This window comes from Neomonachus schauinslandi, chromosome 4, assembly GCF_002201575.2.
Source record: "Neomonachus schauinslandi chromosome 4, ASM220157v2, whole genome shotgun sequence".
NCBI lineage: Eukaryota > Metazoa > Chordata > Mammalia > Carnivora > Phocidae > Neomonachus > Neomonachus schauinslandi.
In genome coordinates this window covers 14,938,790-14,953,769 of record NC_058406.1, presented here as the reverse complement: position 1 = coordinate 14,953,769, position 14,980 = coordinate 14,938,790, and the positions used below count along the sequence as shown (strand labels likewise).

The window sequence follows — 14,980 nt, the reverse complement described above, 5'->3', positions numbered from 1 at the left end:
TTTATTAAGATTGGGTTACTAGTATAAAACTCTTACTAAATATTGATTTCCTCACAGGTAACACAAGTAGCAAGACAACCGGGACCCCCGACCCCTTCCCCTTATTCAACACATGAAATAAATAAGGGGCATCCAAATCTTGCGGCAACGCCCCCGGGACATGCATCGTCCCCTGGACTCTCTCAAGTAAGAAAAACTTTATTTTTAAAGAAATTTCCATATAAAAGCAATTTTTCTGGTTTTCTAAAGCAAACTTCTGAGCAGTAACATACAACATTACTTGAAGAATAGTTTTTATTTAATTAATTTATTTTGTATTTTTTTAGACACACCTCATAATTGTGGCTACTGACTTTTATACAATTGTATTCATGTAGTCATTCAAAATGAGCTGTCAGTGATATTTCGTTTTCCTTTTTTATTGTTTAAGAAATCAGAATATGGTTATAAAGTCCATTTTAAAACCCCACAAAGCACTTGTGTGCTTTCTAGTGTGTAATCTGTTGTCTTCCTTCTTCTCTTTTTTGGTGGAGTGGTGGTGGTTATTTTCTACTTAAAACGAAATGGGTGTTTTTACCTCTTAGAGCAATTGTAGTGGGCTTCTTTGTTCGTTGGTTTGGTTTTTGATTTCATAAATAGGTTATTGGACTTTCTTAGACTTAAACTTATGTTGGATTGTTAAAGAATGTGTACTTCATAATGTATTTCCAATTAACAGGTGCAGGGGACATTGAAACACTGTTGTAAGAAGTCACTATGGGTCCCCTTCATTTTAGAGCCATTTCCCAAGATATTGATTAGCTTGTACTATTCCACCATTATATGCTTGTTTGGGCTTCGTTGCGGTTAAGAGCATTCTAGAATTATGAAGTCTCTTACTGGAATGTGGAGTCAAGCTCTTTGACCCATGCTGTTGGATATTGTCAGTGTTTATACCTAACAACTGCTCCTTTTAATAATGAAAACTTACTATTTTCAGTTGTTGCTTCCCTATTTTAGGCCTCTTATTTAGAACTTACATAATAAGAGAGAGAAAATATTACTTACTCAAAGTAATGCTAAAAGCTGGTGATTGTAAGTTACAGAGCTGATTAATGTTCGTTTAAAGACTGTAGAACATTTGGAGAAGGAATGTACAACTTACCAAACCATGATTGATATTTTAAGAAATACATAAATTAATTTGCACTTAGTTTTATGCTTAAACTTGGTTTAAATCATTCCTATTTAATTTTGAGTTTTAAAACTAATATGTCAAAATGAACTCTTAATTGTTGAAAAGGAGGTTCTTGTGTTGGTTTTCATGGCACTGAGCAGAACCACCCTAGCTATTAATATTCTGTATTAGTCCAATTCTAATCAAGAGGGAAAACTATGTAGTTATGTGAAAAGGGAAAATTTAATATAAAAGATTATTCAGGGGACACCCATCTGGCTCAGTAGGTAGAGCATGTAACTCTTGATCTGGGGGTTGTGGGTTTGAGCTCATGTTGGGTGTAATAGATTATTTTTAAAAAGATTATTCAGTATAACTGAGGATTGGAGTAATGAGGGATTGGCTTATTAAAGAAAGAGAACTCTAAAGAATATACAAGTAGCAAATATAAGGAGCAGATGCTTCTCCTGGGCTGAGACAATACATATGAAAGAGCCTTCTCCCAGGCTGATACTGGAGAGTGCATGGGTGTGGCTCACTTAATCGTATAGAAGTCAGTGTAGTATTTTATCAGTGGAATATGATAGAAATCCTTTCTCTGGAACTTGCTGGAAATGTAGTCTATTGAGTGTTGGGGAAAGCTGGATCCTCTGGTGCCAGTCTTCCTTAGCGAAGAGCTGCTGCAGTGTGCAGTGGCTAGAGGCTCCTTGTATAGCATCTCTGTTTACTGTAGATACTTTAGATAACCTTGAATATGCCAAATTATAGGCCCCACATGGTAGAACAGCTTGCATCACAACCTAAACTTGCTGCAGGGTCTTCTTTTGTTCTGTTCTTCACTCAAAGTTGGAAACCCCCAAGGTGACTTTGTAGGTAGGTCAAAGTGTGGCACACTCGAATGTGTAGTGTATGTTGTTTTTAAAATTCATAAAAAGCCTACCAAACCTTGTGTCTCTCCCCCCCGCCTTTTTTCTTTAATCGTAGTTAGTGTTAGGTAAGAGACTTCTCCCCCATCTTGGGCTGAGATCCAGACCTTGTTGAATAGGGCATGATGTGGCTTACGGAGTGGTAGAGAAGTTGTTGTGGTGACATTCCAGTGGAACTTACTAGAAATCCACTCTCTGCAACTTGCCAGAATTCTGCCCTCTGGGGTGGTGAGGGAAAGCTCTTCACAGGTAGGTTCTTAGAGGAAGTATTTTGCTGCCTAAGAAGATACCAGGGGTAGCTGTTAACCGTTGAGTCCTGCTGCCTGCTGCACATTGCTGTAGCAGCCTCACACTGAGGATGTGCCCTCGGGCAGCTGAGAACTAGAGAAGCCAGAATCTGGAAGAGCTACCCATAGTGCAGGAGCTTGATGTGTAAGCCAAATAGGAACCAGGAGTCAAAACCGGCTCCTCCTGCACTATTTCTGTCATCGTGTCAGCTGAAATGGAAAAATACTTAAAAATATTTAAATATTAAGGGGCCCAGATCCATTTTGACTGTACAGACAAACAAGATAAATTTTGAGCTTAAAAGGCAAGCAACTGATAGGTGGCACACAAGGGGAATAACTTAATTTTCAGTTTCAAATTCTTATTATTTCAAATTACGATTTGACCTAGGCAGTTGGCTCAAAGCACTTAAGTTTTCTGAAAGACCTTGCTGCTTAAAAATGCATAGTTTGTATTTAAAAAAGAAAGATCTCCCTGTGGCTCAGTTGTTGAGCCCACAAATGCCTTTATGTATGCGATTTTATTAGTTGAGTTTAGAAGTCAAGAGTACATTGATCTAGGAGAAGGGTCACCATGTATTATCTATCTTGCTTTTCTTTGTGGTCTCTTTTGCTACCATATTGCCTACTTGATGAAGGAACCCAGTAAATCACACGTGGTCACAATCCCCTTTTCCCCTTCCCTTTCAAACAGAGGCTGACTTCATTTGTTCCCTAACAATGTCTTAACCTCTGTTGATAGAGTGAGGAATTTTTTCTGAGCGGCATGCTTGGAAAATTGAGTTTTGTGGGGAACTCAGTCTCTTTAGATTTAACAGTTGACATATTCGTGGATCATAATGGAAAGCAGAGCCTTCAGATAGAGGAAAAAGGATTACAGGCTTGGCTTCAAACAGGCCTAGCTTGTGGGGCTCAGTCTTTCACTTTCTGGTTACATGATATGTAAATTATTTAATATTTCTAGGACATGGTTTCATCATCCGCTATATAGGTAAGAATTAGGATTCAACCACCCTTCAATAAGGTTATTATGAAGATTATATAAAATCCTGCCTTAGAATAGGATATGCTAAATACTCTCAGTAAGTGACATTTACTATTTTCATGCCTGTCAGACTTGGTTCTCAGGATTTATACGTGTGTGTGTTGTGTGTGTGCATGCATGTGTGTGTATGTGTGTCTGACTCATCTAATTTAGCTACATGACTGGTATTACTGTGAAATTCAGAAGCTCTCTCCAAGAGTTTAAGATCTCTTCCAAGTCTTTGCTTTATCCTTTTGCAGGATAAAAGAAGAGGCCAACCTTGGTTATTTTCTTTTAGTAGTTAGTATGGTTTAGTCTTACGCACAAATCGACTGAAGATAAGAATAAAGACACTCTTTCAGCCACATGCCCTTTTTGATGAGTCTCACCTGCTTCTGTGAATCAGATCTTTTTGTCCCAAGTAGCTACCTGCATCTGTGACTTCATGTTTGACACTAAATGAATCTATTAGGATTTAAGTGAAAACAGCTAAGTTGAAGAAAAGTGAATTTCATAGCTTTGAAACATAAAAGAAGGAAAATGTAGAAAATTGCTCCCAGTCTCTTATTTTTTTTAAAGATGTTATTTATTCCCTTGAGAAAGAGAGAGCGAGCAAGCAAGCATGAGCGGGGGGAGAGGGAGAAGCAGACTTCCTGCTGAGCAGGGAGCCTGATGCAGGGCTCCATCGCAGGACCCAGAGATCATGACCTGAGCCAAAGGTAGACACTGAGCCACCCAGGCCCTCTCCTCCCGCCCCCATCTATTTCTTAAATCATCAGTGGCAACCTCTTCATCTGCTTCTTTCCCTTCAAGATAGGATTTTACATTATGTGTGTGCACATGCCAAATTTTAAGGCTTTATTGCATTTTCATTGTTACATGACTTCTAAATCTTTCCAGTCCTCTCCCCTCTGGAGGTTTTTTGGGTTGTGGTGGTTTTTTGTTTTTTTGTTTTGTTTTTGAGAGTGGGGGTGGGGAGGACAGAGGGAGAGGGAGAGAGAGGGAATCTTAAGCAGGCTATCTCATGACCCTGAGATCATGACCTGAGCTGAAATCAAGAGTCAGAGGCTTGGGGCGCCTGGGTGGCTCAGTCGTTAAGCATCTGCCTTCGGCTCAGGTCATGATCCCAGGGTCCTGGGATTGAGCCCCGCATCGGGCTCCTTGCTCCGCGGGAAGCCTGCTTCTCCCTCTCCCATTCCCCCTGCTTGTGTTCCCTCTCTTGCTGTGTCTCTCTCTGTCAAATAAATAAATAAAATCTTAAAAAAAAAAGTCAGAGGCTTAACCAACTGAGCCACCCAGGGGCCCCCTCTGTATCAAAGTGAAAAACTTTGGACTATTAGTCTATAAGAAATTAATAGTTAAAAGGATATTTTCAAACTACAGTAAATTTGAGAGAGACAAGAGTCTTTTTAGGTGTGCATTCTTTTCATTTACCCTGAAATGGGAGCACTTTAACAATCTATAAACCCAAAATGCCCTTACTTGGGAAATGGTGAAGAACTTGAAATTTAAAAGTATCTTTCGGGACAGATTTCAAAGTAAATAGATAAATGCACTCTCCCAGGAGTCAGGAGACCTGAATTAAGAGTCTCAGCGCTGCCAGTATTATTTCAAATTTTGACTCAGTGGAAGTTCTTATTAATGCGCAGTTTTTCCCTTTGTAAACAAGAGGCTTGTATTAAATGAGATCGGAATTCCCTTTAAGATCTTCATGTTTTTTTTTTTAAATTTTTTAAAGATTTTATTTATTTATTTGAGAGAGAGAGCATAAAGCAGGGGGAGCAGCAGAGGGAGAGGGAGAAGCAGGCTCCCCGCTGAGCAGGGAGCCCAATGCAAGGCTCCATGCCAGGACCCTGGGATCGTGACCTGAGCTGAAGAAGGCAGACGCTTAACCGACTGAGCCACCCAGGTGCCCTTTTTCATGGGTTTTAGAAACTAGTTCAGAGTAGGTGGTTCTTATTATGAAAATCTTTTGATTGATGTATTTTTTATTTAAAATTAGGCAAACTTTTACATAGTTTTATTTTTTATCTTTTTAAAAAATATCAGAAGTTTGTTATTTGGATTATCTTAAGTTAAACAAAAAGGTTTCCTACTTATTGCTTAATTGTAGTTACACATTTGCTTTAACTCAGTTAATTTTCACAGAACTGAGCTAAATTACCAAACAAGGAGATCAGACTGGCACTGATTACCAGGTTCAACATCGAGGCCTTTTTTTTTTTTTTCTCTTGATGTCACTGTGTGACTGCGTGACTCCTAAGCTATGTTCACAGTAGGTAGTGAGAAAGTGTGGTCAGAACATTGCCAAAGAAGTGGAGCAATAGATGATTTCTGTATGCTTCTGAAAATTTCTGTATGCTTTTTGGAAATTTCTTTTGGTTTCCCTTTCTTCTGAGAGATCAACTCAGTCATGTTTTATAGTGGACTGAGAATGGTGATTGGCATATGATCCCCTGGTTCAATTTTTCATTGTTTCTGGAAATACTAAGCAAAGGACTTCTTGGAGGAATAGTTCTTGGTCATGATATTTCTTCTCTTTTTTTAAATTTTATTAAGTTTTTTATTTTAATTCCAGTATAATTAACACAGTGTTTTATTAGTTTCAGGTGTATAGTACAGTGATTCAACAATTGTATACATTGCTCAGTGCTCATCATGATAAGTGTACCATGATATTTTTTTAAACACTATAATTTTCGTTATTAGTACATTTCAGATGACTCATGGTCTCTATAGTCTCTTCATTTTATCCAACTTCCAGACTTCAATTTCCTTTCAGAAATCTTATTTTACTACAGAAAAATTCTCATGTTTCTTTGCAGTTCTTGATTTACTGATTATTTTAGGCTTTGCAAATTGCTTTTTCTTTATGATTAAGATAAATAGTGATTTTATTTATTGCATGCAAGCTTTTATACTTTTTTTGTGTTTTTTTTCTTTCATGAAGAAAATAAATTCTGATTTGACAACTCTGATAGTCTTGCTCTAATAAGCAGGATAAAATAGAGGAAGCTTTCAAATTTTTTTCATATTTCATTATTGAAATAGATGAGTATTGAATTTCTATAAAAAAGCAAAGCAAAATTTATTGTGTTTTACTCCCCTTTTCTCTATGGAACACATCATGGCTATCTAAGGCATTCTTTTTTTTTTTTTTTTAAGGCAGTCTTTTTTTGAGATGGTTTGTGTTTGGAAGCTGCATTCCCACCACATAGGGATTTGATGTGGGTTCAGAAACCTGCAGTACTGACTGTATTGAGTTGGCCCTCATGGTGCCAAATCATCTGTGTCTTTTTTCCCCTCTAATTGTTAATATATGTACTTAAAAATTTATACCTTCGTGAAAACTTCTTCAACACATATTGTCCTTAAACACTTTACCAATTAACATACCTTTACAAATGTCATTAGTATAGAAGTTACAAGGACGTATAAAATATCCAGATCATTTATGTCTGTGGTTTCATCTGGTATATGCTAAATAATTATGATAAGCTTTTTCCTCTAATTGTTGAGACTGTTTTAATGTTGTCGTATTTGTTTGGAGAATTTCAGCTGTTTTGTCTTTTTTGTTTTTATTATTAAAACAGTTGTAACCATATTTATAAGGTAGGACTTCAAATGTTTTTCTATCAGGTGAATTTCGTTTTTTATGCAGTCTTGTAACTTACCATGAAACATGCCTAAAGTAATTTTTATATGCTTGATCATACTTTTCATTGCATGTATCTAGAAAACCTTAGTGATTTTCATTCAAAATTTCTTTAGTTGGTTTTTTTTTTTTTTTTAACTGTTGCTGTAGGGATGATAGTTAAGTTGTAATTATTCAGATTTTCGTCACCCTAAACTCCAAGTTGTAGATTCTGTGTGGCAAATATATAAGACGAGAACTTATATTTTGAAATATTAAAGTATAAAAAGTGAAAGTTTTAAAATCCTACATTAATTCAACTTTGTTTTAGAAAGCCAAAGAATTTTGTAAGAATCAGTCTGTAAAAACTGTGATTTCATAGACATTTCTTCTGTTGTCTTTGATATGTCAGGTTTTGTTGATGATGTTCGTTTTTATCCAAGCTCTGTCAAGGAGAAAAAGGTTTAGGATTCTATCTTTCACATCTTTAGAGTTGCTTTCTCTGGACACATCCTGAGGGGAGCACTGCTTCCTCCTCCTCCTCCTCCTCCTTGTCCTCTTATTTGAGGATAGTCCACACACAGTGTTACATTAGTTTCAGATGTACAACATAGTGATTCAGCAACTCTGTACCTTATACTGTGCTCACCACAATTGTACTACCATCTGTCACCATACAGTGCTATTCCAAACCTCTGACTATATTCTCTATGGTGTAAATTTTATTCCTGTGACTTACTCGTTCCTTAACTGGAAGCCTATATCTCTTACTCCTCTTCACTCATTCCTCCAGCCCCCTTCCCTTTGGCAACCATCAGTTTGTTCTTTGTATTTTTAAGTCTGATTCTGCATGTTCTTGATTTCTAGGGCTACCACTCATCTGTTTTAATAGGTAGTGCATTTTCTCAGCATTTTCCTTGCAATTTTACCACTTTGGAATTTCACATTTCACTTATTTCCCCTAGTTTTAGAAGAGAAATTCACGTGAGTGCCATCAATTTATTTTTCACTGGCTTTGACATTCAGATTTTTTAGATTTTATGGTCCTGAAAATTGCAACTTCACTTCAGCTACAGAAATTAGCATGTGCCAGTAAATTTGGGATGGGGAATTGAACAGGTGAATTTTAAAGAGAATCAGGAAATGGAGCAGCCTGACAGTTCAATTCAAACTGCTTGAGATATTTCCCGCAGAAATTCCTATTCCATTTGTCTTAGTCCGCCTGGGCTGCTATAACAAAATACCATAGACTGGGTGGCTTAAACAGCAGATGTTCATTTCTCATACTTCTGGATGCTGGGAAGTCCAAGATCAAAGTAATGGCTGCATTGGTTTCTTGTGAGGTCCTTTTTGGGTGGCAGAAGGCCACCTTGTTATGTTCTTATATGGCAGAGAGAGAGAGACGTGCAATCTCTCTGGTGTCTCTTGAAAAAGCACTACTCCCACCATGAGGGCCCCATCCCCATGATCTCATCTAAACCTAACTGTCTCTCAAAGACCCTATCTCCAAATATCATCACACTGTGGATAGGGCTTTAATATATGAGTTGTGGGGGGTGGGTGAGGGAGACACACAACTCCATCCACGGTACCATTTATGTGATTCAGAGAGCTCTGGGGGAAGTGGGCAAATAAGACTCTGGGAGAAAGGTCTGCAGATGGGATAAGTACAGGAGATAGAATATTGTCCTGAGTTTAATCATACAGATGGATATATGTGTTTATACCCCAGATTAATGGGGTGGGGAGGGGAATCAATTTGCAAGGGATGGAAGAAGGGAGAGAGAAGCTTATTATAGCAGTACATTTGACCCTTGAACGACACAGGTTTGAACTGTGTGGATCTACTTATATGCAGATTTTTTTTGATAAATGCAGTACAGTACTGTAAATCTATTTTCCTTACGATTTTCTTTTCTCTAGCTTACTGTATTATAAGAATAGTTTATAATACATATACAAAATACATGTTAATCCACTGTTTATGTCATTGGTGAGTCTTCTGGTCAACACTAGGCTGTTAGTAGTTAGGTTTTCAGGGAGTCAAGTTATATGTGGATTTTCAGCTGCGAAGGAGGGTCATTGCCTCTAATTCTTGAGTTGTGCAAGGGTCAACTGTATTTGTCTTATCAAGGATCAGATGACTATTTGAAGTGTTTTGCTAACTACGAGGTATGGTGTTTAAAAGCTAGCATCTTAAAAAAAAAGCTAGCATCTTTATAGAACTAAAAATTGTGAATTTCAATGACTCAACAGTCAACAAAAAGCACATAACACAAATTATATACCTTTGCAGTAATTTTAAGTTGTCAGTGAATAGTGAAGGAGAATTTAAGTTATATTTAAAGCAAGTAGAATCAGGGTGCATGGCTGGCTCAGAGTAGCATGCAACTCTTTATCTCGGGGTTGTGAGTTTGAGCCCCATGTTGGATGTAAGATTACTTAAATATTTTTAAAAAATAAAGCAAGTAGAATCAAGTAACTATCAACAAAGAATATTATACATTGATATATAAAGTGACTCTTATGAAAATAAAATATTATAATTCACTTACCAAACAAATTTTTTTCTTAGTGCATAAATTTATTTACTGTTCCTGTTACTCACATGTTCATTCACACTGATGTGAGGAAGAGCTAAATCTGATTTTAAACTTTTTTTGTTTTTGTTTTGTTTTTTTTCCCAAAGATTTTATTTATTTATTTGACAGAGAGAGAGATAGCGAGAGCAGGAACACAAGCAGGGGGAGTGGGAGAGCGAGAAGCAGGCTTCCTGCCGAGCAGGGAGCCCGATGTGGGACCCGATCCCAGGACCCTGGGATCATGACCTGAGCCGAAGGCAGACGCTTAACGACTGAGCCACCCAGGCGCCCACTTTTTTTGTTTTTTTAAAAATATTTATTTATTTGACAGAGACAGTGAGAAAGGGAACACAAGCAGGGGGAGTGGGAGAGGGAGAAGCAGGCTTCCCGCAGAGCAGGGAGCCTGATGCGGGGCTCGATTCCAGGACCCTGGGATCATGACCTGAGCCGAAGGCAGATGCTTAATGATTGAGCCACCCAAGCACCCCTATTTTTATTTTTTTAATTTAATTCAATATAGTACATATAGTACATCATTAGTTTCAGATTTTAAACATTTTTTAAAAAAGTTTTTAGTTGACCTTTAAAGTTTGTTAATTATTTAAGTAATCTCTTACACCCAACATGGGGCTTGAACTCATGAACCTGAGATTAACCATACTCTTCTGACTGAGCCAGCCAGGCACCCTTGATTTTAAACTTTTATCAATTGATGAACCCTTATTTTTTTTCTCTGTGAAGAATCATAAACTCTTTTTTTTTTTTTTTTTTTTTAAGATTTTATTTATTTATTTGAGACAGAGAATGAGAGAGACATAGAGCACCTGAGAGGGGGGAGGGTCAGAGGGAGAAGCAGGCTCCTTGCCGAGCAGGGAGCCCGATGCGGGACTCGATCCCGGGACTCCAGGATCATGACCTGAGCCGAAGGCAGTCGCTTAACCAACTGAGCCACCCAGGCGCCCAAGAATCATAAACTCTTAAGCTATCTCAGTTTTCCCCTTCTAATATTATGTGTTTCTGCCTGCCCAGTATTTTGTTTCATAGATAGCTAACTAGGTGGTATGTAGAAGAAAAATTAAGTTGCCAATATTTTATCATACTTTACAGGCAAAATAAATCTCTTCAGTTCCCTTCCAGTGATACTCCATTTTCACTACTGCACTATATTATTCAAGACTGTTTATTATTTCAGTTCTTATTCTTGATCACCATTAAAATTGAACATCTTCTTTTACAGTTCATTTCCAAAATTTAAATCTGCCTGTTGAGTACAGTTGACAGCATGACAACCTAAATAGTTTAGCAGTGCAGCTCTTAATATTTTGTCAGGGGAAAGAAAACAACTGTACTAAGTATTTCAAATAGAGGGGATTTAATACATAAATTTTTCATACCAGCTGATTGATTATCAAGGAAATGCTGAGGTAATACAGAGATTAATAACCACAGGAAGCAGCTAACATCCCTAATGCTGGAGGAATGAAAGAAGTGGTGGTGTTGCCAGACCTAGTAGCATGAAGGTTGTTTGGGGAGTGTTGCTGACAATTCTGAGAAGGGAGTTACTACAGGTTGGTCCTTAGACAACAGAAACTGTAGGTGAGAGAATTAGATGAGGCTGGTACTTTTTGCATGCCTGTCTGTTGTTGGCATCTCTAATGGCTTTGAGAGGCGGGATCTGAATGGAGCTGGTATCTGGAACCATGCTGATGGGGGTGAAAGCACCCTCCTACTTATAGGAGGTTAGAACTGAAAGACAATAGGTAAGTAACTGGCACATACAGTAGTAGAAGGATATGTAATTTCTTTACTAGTAAAGAGTAAGGTGGAACCAATACACCCCAATGAATTTAAAAGAAGATAGGAAAGAGGATAATACAAAGTAAATGTGATAAAATAGTAGGACTATGAAACGTGTTAGTCACTATAATAATAATGAAGTTAAATTCCTCTATTAGTGACTCAAATTGGTCAAAACCAAAAATTTAGGTATATGCATTTAAACATGATGCAGAAAGACTGAAAACAAAAGTATGGAACCATTAATAGGAAAATGCTAATGGAAAGAAAGCAGGCTTAAGCAGTCTTTACAATGGTTGCTTCAGTGCAAGAATTCAATGCAAAAAAAAATCTTTAAAAAAAAATCATGTAGATGAGGTGTTGGCAAACTATGGCCCCTCTCCTCTGTTTTTTTTTGTTTGTTTGTTTTTTAAGATTTCGTTTATTTATTTTTAGGAGAGAGAGAGAGCACTAGCAGGGGGAGTGGCAGGCAGAGGGAGAAGCAGGCTCCCCACTGAGCAAGGAGCCTAGCCCTATGTGGGACTTTTTTTTTTTTTTTTTTTAAGATTTTATTTACTTATTTGATAGAGAGGAGCCACAGCGAGAGAGGGAACACAAGCAGGGGGAGTGGGAGTGGGAGAAGCAGGCTTCCCGCGGAGCAGGGAGCCCGATGTGGGGCTCGATCTCAGGACCCTGGGGTCATGACATGACCTGAGCCAAAAGCAGATGCTTAACCAACTGAGCCACCCAGCGGACCCCCTTCTTCTGTTTTTGGTACATGAAATTTTACTGGGGGTGGGGGCACCTGAATGGCTCAGTCGGTTAAGCGTCTGCCTTTGGTTCAGGTCACCATCCCAGGGTCCTGGGATCAAGCCCTGCATTGGGCTCCCTGCTTCCCAGAGAGCCTGCTTCTCCCTTCTCCCTCTGCTGCTCCCCCTGTTTGTGCTCTCTCTCTCTGTCAATAAATAAAAAAAATCTTAAAAAAAAAGGTTTTTTTTAGTGGAACACAGCCGTACTAATTTATTTATGGATTTTGTTTTTGGGTTACAACTGCAGAGTTGAAGAGTTACTAGAGATTGTATGGCCTCCAAAGCCTAAAATATTTGCTGTCTGAACGTTCATAGAAAAAAATTGCCAACCCCTGACATAGATCAGCACACTTAAGCTGTTAAGGCCAGCTGGTAAAAATTTGGGTTTTGTGGGCCAGATAGTCTTTTGCATATTATTCGCCTCCCACTCCTCCTCCTATTCCCCTCCCCACATTCTTTTCTCTCCCCCTTCTCCTCCCTCAGTCCCCTCAACACCCCCTTCTGTCCCTCTCTCCCTCCTTCTTCTCTTCCTTTAAATATGAAAAATTTTGTTCAGCTGGCCTTAGGAAAACACACGCCAAGGGCCATAGTTTGTCAGCTTCTGATCTAGGCAAATGATACAAATAGTTGAACTTGTTTTATTTATTTATTTATTTTATTTTTTTATTTTTTTAAATTTTTTTAAAGATTTTATTTATTTATTTGAGAGAGAGAATGAGAGTGAGAGAGCATGAGCGGGGGGAGGGTCAGAGGGAGAAGCAGACTCGCCGCCGAGCAGGGAGTCCGATGCGGGACTCGATCCAGGGACTCCAGGATGATGACCTGAGCCGAAGGCAGTCGCCCAACCAACTGAGCCACCCAGGCGCCCGAACTTGTTTTAAATAAAGAGATACAGATATAAATATATAAATACTACATACATATCAGCACAGGAATACTATGTATGAAAATTTTGTACACATTTAATCATAATAAAAATGAGGATATCCATGATTTGAACATTGTAAGTATCAAACTAACAATATGTAGATAACTTTTTTTTTTAAAGATTTTATTTATTTGACAGAGAGAGACACAGCGAGAGAGTGAACACAAGTAGGGGGAGTGGGAGAGGGAGAAGCAGGCCTCCCGCCGAGCAGGGAGTCAGATGCGGGCTCGATCCCGGGACCTTGGGATCATGACCTGAGCCGAAGGCAGTCGCTTAACCGACTGAGCCACCCAGGCGCCCCTGTAGATAACTTTTTACTGTTTCATCTAAGATAAAAGATTTAAAAAGCTACTGATAATTGCATTGAAATAATAATTATTAAATTTGTTTAAATTTTTTTTTCTTGTTCAACTAAGATCATGCTTTTTATTTTTTCAAGTACTCAAAGGGCATTTAAAAAATTTGTTCATGTTAGGCTGAGAGAAAAATGTCAGATTCCAATATAGTTATATCCTTTTATTCCTTTTTATTTTTTTACATCCTTTTTTGAATATATGACAGAATTAGAGCTTAACAACAAAAGATTAACAATCTAAATTATGTTTAAGCTAAAATACAGAACATAATTACTGTTTTTAAAAAAGCTTACCAGAATTATGATTTATTTTAAAATGTTGAACATAATTTTGTATTTTCCATAATCTTAAACATAATGTGGGAGTAAATAACAAAATCTGTTTATTTGGAAGTTTATAAATCTCTTGAATTAAAGATAAAACCAAAAATGTGAATGTTATCTTTGGAAATGAATGAGAGATAGCACTTCATATAAGATTTTGTGAATCCTATTCATGCGAATAAAGTGGTATTCAGAGGAAATGTTTAGTCTTAAAGGCATATAGTAGAAGATAAAAAATTGAAAATAAATGAACAGATGATCTGAATGGAAGATTGTTACATTATGCTTTGGGATTGTAGGTTTTATTTAATTCATACCCGAGCTTGGTGTACTTCTTGTTATGATGGTGTTGATTGTAAACACAGCTGTAAATTGCCATAGTGCTTTATCTGTTTTAATACTAGGAATCAAGAACTTTTGTGTAGTAACTAACTTTCCTTTTAATACTTCAAGCTTTGAGTTGGCCAGTTTATGTCTACTGTGATTCAGAATATGCTCCTTTTGATAATAGCAAACTTAATGCTGGGGTCAGAAAATTCGTATGGGTGAGACAGAGAGAATATATTTGCATGTCACTAATGATTAGTGATGTTGATCTTTTCATGTGCTTATTGGCCATTTGTGTATATTTTTTGGAGAAATGTCTATTTAGGTCCTTGGGTTACCAAGAGGAAAGGCATGTTTAGAAGGGATGATAGATATACTTGCTAGAATGTGAGCAACAGGTATCAATAACAACCCTATCAGGGTGGGAAAAATCCCTGAAAATCCAACTGCTATGCTATGTTCAAAAAGACATTGAAAAATTTCAAGGGCTGTTAAGGTTCATAGAGCATATTAAGGTTCACATTGAGAATTAGAGAAGTTGGATGTGGAAGTGATGACTCAGAAGCCAGCTGGCTTATTTACATAACCATTTGGCAACTTGTAAGAAGGAAGAGAAGGAGCAGAAAAACTGGAGGCTGACCAACAGGCAAAGAGAATAAATATCAAAGACCTAGAAGGCATTGTTCTACTATCTCTTTGGTTTTGAGAGTGATTATCTTTTAGCTTCCATAATAGTGAAGTTTTAGGAAGATATAAAACCAAAAGAGGAAAACAAAAAACCACTGTTGAAATGCATACTAGAAAATGAGATTATAGAACTTTGTACAATTTATAGAAAAGATTAAAGCTGTT

At 37.6% G+C, this 14,980-nt stretch overlaps 1 protein-coding gene across 2 annotated transcripts in view; it reads left to right on the top strand.

Moving 5' to 3' along the window:
- Positions 1 to 14,980, top strand: part of EIF4G3 (eukaryotic translation initiation factor 4 gamma 3) — a 339,888-nt gene that overhangs the window by 127,559 nt on the left and 197,349 nt on the right. Inside the window, exon 4 of one of the 2 annotated variants that reach the window (XM_044914402.1) lies at positions 58 to 186. The gene's annotated coding sequence lies outside the window, so the exon portion shown is untranslated. Of the gene's footprint in view, positions 1 to 57; positions 187 to 14,980 lie in introns of those variants that run through there. The other variant, XM_021684099.2, reaches the window with a different exon arrangement.